Source organism: Drosophila mauritiana, unplaced genomic scaffold (genome assembly GCF_004382145.1).
Source record: "Drosophila mauritiana strain mau12 unplaced genomic scaffold, ASM438214v1 U_185, whole genome shotgun sequence".
Lineage (NCBI taxonomy): Eukaryota > Metazoa > Arthropoda > Insecta > Diptera > Drosophilidae > Drosophila > Drosophila mauritiana.
The window spans coordinates 1-6,045 of record NW_022881317.1 but is presented as its reverse complement, the minus strand read 5'-3'; the positions used below and the strand labels follow the sequence as shown (position 1 = coordinate 6,045).

Below are 6,045 nucleotides of genomic sequence, written 5' to 3'. Positions count from 1 at the left end.
CCCTATACATATAATAATTAATAATTTTCATATGTATATTATTTAATTTACTCATATAATTGCCAAAATCATATGAATACATAAGTTTTGAACAATATGAGAGGTCGGCAACCACTGCCTACCTATAGTAGTTTTTGAACCCTCTGTCGTAATTCCGGTCGTTTACACTACTATACCCTCTCACTATAATGGCTTTTCTCTATAATACTAAGAGAATGTGGGAATATTTCAGCATTTTTTCCCTATACATATAATAATTAATAATTTTCATATGTATATTATTTAATTTACTCATATAATTGCCAAAATCATATGAATACATAAGTTTTGAACAATATGAGAGGTCGGCAACCACTGCCTACCTATAGTAGTTTTTGAACCCTCTGTCGTAATTCCGGTCGTTTACACTACTATACCCTCTCACTATAATGGCTTTTCTCTATAATACTAAGAGAATGTGGGAATATTTCAGCATTTTTTCCCCTATACATATAATAATTAATAATTTTCATATGTATATTATTTAATTTACTCATATAATTGCCAAAATCATATAAATACATAAGTTTTGAACAATATCAGAGGTCAGCAACGGTCTTTCCTCTATAATACTAAGATAATATGGGAATATTTTCAGCATTTTTTCCCTTATACATTTATACATATAATAATTAATCATTTTCATATGTATATTATTTAATTTACTCATATTATTGCCAAAATCATATAAATACATAAGTTTTGAACAATATCAGAGGTCAGCAACGGTCTTTCCTCTATAATACTAAGATAATGTGGGAATATTTCATCATTTTTTCCTTATACATTTATACATATAATATTTAATCCCATATAAAAATCATATAAATACATAAGTTTTGAACAATATCAGAGGTCGGCAACGGTCTTTCCTCTATAATACTAAGATAATATGGGAATATTTCAGCATTTTTTCCCTTATACATATAATAATTAATCATTTTCATATGTATATTATTTAATTTACTCGTATAATTGCCAAAATCCTATGAAGACATAAGAGAATACAATATGAGAGGTCGGCGCAACCATAATATAGTAGTTGATGACGAGGTGTTTGGCAACTTGATACAATTCTTTAAAAAGTCTTTATATTAATTATATGATAGGGACAATATCATATGCGTCACTAAATTGATGACGAGGTGTTTGGCAACGTGACACAAATCATTAAAGTCTTTATATTAATTATATGATAGAGACAATATCATATGCGTCACTAAATTGATGACGAGGTATTTGGCAACTTGATAGAATTCTTTAAAGTCTTTATATCAAAATTATATGATAGGGACAATATCATATGCGTCACTGAAATTTGGTGACACAATTCATTAAAGTCTTTATATTAATTATATGATAGAGACAATATCATATGCGTCACTAAATTGATGACGAGGTATTTGGCAACTTGATACAATTCTTTAAAGTCTTTATATCAAAATTATATGATAGGGACAATATCATATGCGTCACTAAATTGATGACGAGGTGTTTGGCAACTTGACACAATTCATTAAAGTCTTTATATTAATTATATGATAGGGACAATATCATATGCGTCACTAAATTGATGACGAGGTATTTGGCAACTTGATACAATTCTTTAAAGTTTTTATATCAAAAATTATATGATAGGGACAATATCATATGCGTCACTAAATTGATGACGAGGTGTTTGGCAACTTGACACAATTCATTAAAGTCTTTATATTAATTATATGATAGGGACAATATCATATGCGTCACTAAATTGATGACGAGGTATTTGGCAACTTGATAGAATTCTTTAAAGTCTTTATATAATTATACGATAGGGACAATATCATATGCGTCACTAAATTGATGACGAGGTATTTGGCAACTTGATATAATTCTTTAAAGTCTTTATATCAAAAATTATATGATAGGGACAATATCATATGCGTCACTAAATTGATGACGAGGTGTTTGTTTGGCTACAGGAAAAATCATTTATTTATCGAATCATCAAGCAAAGGATAAGCTTCAGTGGATCGCAGTATGGCAGCTGCTCAACCACTTACAACACCTTGCCTGTTACAAAAGTCGTTTACAATTGATTCTAGGCTTTGTCATTGTATTAAATAATGCTTTTATATGTAACTAGCGCGGCATCAGGTGATCGAAGATCCTCCTAATTTACTATGTTACAAATTACATTGGCATCACATCCATTGTCGTTTATAAAATAAATTATAAACTTTAAATGGTTTAGAAGCCATACAATGCAAATTGCCCCTTATTTATCATTGCAGTCCAGCACGGATACGACCTTAGAGGCGTTCAGGCATAATCCAACGGACGTAGCGTCATACCACTGTTCGCTCGAACAAGTATTGTGCCATTGGTCCGTACCTGCGGTTCCTCTCGTACTACGCAGGAATGCTGTCGCAACAACGTTTTGTCATTAGTAGGGTAAAACTAACCTGTCTCACGACGGTCTAAACCCAGCTCACGTTCCCTTGCATGGGTGAACAATCCAACGCTTGGTGAATTTTGCTTCACAATGATAGAAGAGCCGACATCGAAGGATCAAAAAGCGACGTCGCTATGAACGCTTGGCCGCCACAAGCCAGTTATCCCTATGGTAACTTTTCTGACACCTCTTGTTAAAAACTCTTTAAACCAAAAGGATCGATAGGCCGAGCTTTTGCTGTCCCTGTGTGTACTGAACACCGAGATCAAGTCAGCATTTGCCCTTTTGCTCTATGTGTGGTTTCTGTCCGCACTGAGCTGGCCTTGGGACACCTCCGTTATTATTTGAGAGATGTACCGCCCCAGTCAAACTCCCTACCTGGCAATGTCCTTGAATTGGATCATACCTGAGTAATTGGAGTTATACCAAATTTTCAAATCAAAAATACATAAATGCATCGTTTTATTAAAAATTTGTTTGCGATTATATAACAAACTCGTGATACTTTGATCAAGAAGCTTGCATCAAAACCCAATACCATAAGATATAATAAATATATCCGTATAATGGCTAGGAAATGATACACGTTCCATTTAATCAAGTAAGTAAGGAAACAATAAGAGTAGTGGTATTTCATTGACGATACCAAACCGAGGTCTAATATCTCCCACTTATTCTACACCTCTTATGTCTCCTTACACTGCCAGATTAGAGTCAAGCTCAAAAGGGTCTTCTTTCCCCGCTAATTATTCCAAGCCCGTTCCCTTGGCTGTGGTTTCGCTAGATAGTAGATAGGGACAGTAGGAATCTCGTTAATCCATTCATGCGCGTCACTAATTAGATGACGAGGCATTTGGCTACCTTAAGAGAGTCATAGTTACTCCCGCCGTTGACCCGCGCTTACTTGAATTTCTTCACTTTGACATTCAGAGCACTGGCAGAAATCACATTGTGTCAACACCCGCTAGGGCCATCACAATGCTTTGTTTTAATTAGACAGTCGGATTCCCCAAGTCCGTGCCAGTTCTGAATTGATTGTTAATTGATAATCGTTATAATTGATAAGAACTAATTGGTTTAACCCAAATAGTATTCTTAAAAATTTTAGCAAGAAAGTTCCACAATTGGCTACGTAACTAAACTATCCGGGGAACAAGTAACTAACATAAATGCTAGAAACTCTATTTACCCAGAACGAGCACATAAACCATGTTATTGTTTCCCAATCAAGCCCGACTATCTCAATCTTCAGAGCCAATCCTTATCCGAAGTTACGGATCTAATTTGCCGACTTCCTTACCTACATTATTCTATCGACTAGAGACTCTTCACCTTGGAGACCAGCTGCGGATATTGGTACGGCCTGTTGAGAAGTTTGCGTGTCCCCACCATAAATTTTCAAGGTCCGAGGAGAAAATATCGACACAACAGTATATGTCATGCTCTTCTAGCCCATCTACCATATCTCTCTGCGAAAGACTTCCATGGTAGTACGGCTATAAAACAGAAAAGAAAACTCTTCCGATATCTCTCGACGGCTTCTTTATGGTCGTTCCTGTTGCCAGATGAGCACGAGGCCCATATTTAATAACAAACGGATACTCAACAGGTTACGGAATTGGAACCGTATTCCCTTTCGTTCAAAATTATTCAAGTGTATTATATTCGCTTTGTTTATATAGTTAGGCATTTTTGTTTTACTTGAAAATTTTCGGCTTTCGCCTTGAACTTAGGACCGACTAACTCGTGATCAACCACTGTTCACACGAAACCCTTCTCCACTTCAGTCCTCCAAGGTCTCATTCGATTATTTGCTACTACCACCAAGATCTGTACCAATGGCAGCTCCATGCAGGCTTACGCCAAACACTTCTACGCATACCATTGTACCTTCCTACTCACTAAAGTTTCAAAATTATATCACAAGTAATATAAATCATCTACTTTAGCGGTAATGTATAGGTATACAACTTAAGCGCATCCATTTTAAGGGCTAGTTGCTTCGGCAGGTGATTGTTACACACTCCTTAGCGGATTTCGACTTCCATGATCACCGTCCTGCTGTTTTAAGCAACCAACGCCTTTCATGGTATCTGCATGAGTGTTAATTTGGGCACCGTAACATTACGTTTGTTCATCCCACAGCGCCAGTTCTGCTTACCAAAGTGGCCCACTGGGCACATTATATCATAACCTTGAACTTCATATCAAGAAAGTTAAGGGTTACCCATTTAAAGTTTGAGAATAGGTTAAGATCGTTTCGACCCTAAGGCCTCTAATCATTCGCTTTACCAGATAAGATTATTTATATAATATTAAAATGCACCAGCTATCCTGAGGGAAACTTCGGAAGGAACCAGCTACTAGATGGTTCGATTGGTCTTTCGCCCCTATACTCAATTCTGACAATCGATTTGCACGTCAGAAACTGTTTCGGTCTTCCATCAGGGGTTTCCCCTGACTTCAACGCTGATCAAAGTATAGTTCACCATCTTTCGGGTCACAGCATATATGCTCAAGGTACGTTCCAGTTTAGAGGCATAAATAATATAAATATACATTATACATAACTATATAGAACGCCCCGGGATTGTGTAATTAGCTATAAATAGCTAAAAAACTAATCCCATTATTAGTCAAGTTAATTACGCTATTAGGTTTACATCCCAATAACTTGCACATATGTTAGACTCCTTGGTCCGTGTTTCAAGACGGGTCCCGAAGGTATCCTGAATTTAGTCAAGTTAATTACGCTATTAGGTTTACATCCCAATAACTTGCACATATGTTAGACTCCTTGGTCCGTGTTTCAAGACGGGTCCCGAAGGTATCCTGAATCTTTCGCATTGTTAATCATACAAGAGCATATAATAAACACAAAAATCAATGATAATTATGCCATTATATAATTCCGAAAAATTAACGCTCTGTAATAATATAAATCTATCAGCACTTTATCAAATTAATAACATTTATTCTGTTTAAAATGCAAGCAATTTAATTGGAATAAACTATAAGTTATATTTTATGATAAATTTGGGATATGCTAATAGATTACAATGTCCTTATATGGAAAAAATGCACATTATTCTTAATAATATTATTTAAATATTACAATTTTAATGATGAATTTTCCATAACGGATATTCAGGTTCATCGGGCTTAACCTCTAAGCAGTTTCACGTACTGTTTAACTCTCTATTCAGAGTTCTTTTCAACTTTCCCTCACGGTACTTGTTTACTATCGGTCTCATGGTTATATTTAGTTTTAGATGGAGTTTACCACCCACTTAGTGCTGCACTATCAAGCAACACGACTCTTTGGAAACATCATCTAGTAATCATTAACGTTATACGGGCCTGGCACCCTCTATGGGTAAATGGCCCTCATTTAAGAAGGACTTAAATCATTAATTTCTCATACTAGAATATTGACGCTCCATACACTGCATCTCACATTTGCCATATAGACAAAGTGACTTAGTGCTGAACTGTTTTCTTTCGCTCGCCGCTACTAAGAAAATCCTTGTTAGTTTCTTTTCCTCCCCTAATTAATATGCTTAAATTCA

General features: G+C 35.5%; 1 non-coding gene across 1 annotated transcript; it reads right to left on the bottom strand.

Moving 5' to 3' along the window:
* Positions 1–2,020: 2,020 nt before the first annotated feature.
* On the bottom strand, positions 2,021–6,045 carry LOC117149275 (the record flags this gene model as incomplete). Its single annotated transcript, XR_004460171.1, has 1 exon — positions 2,021–6,045. It is a non-coding gene; the product is annotated as a large subunit ribosomal RNA (ribosomal RNA).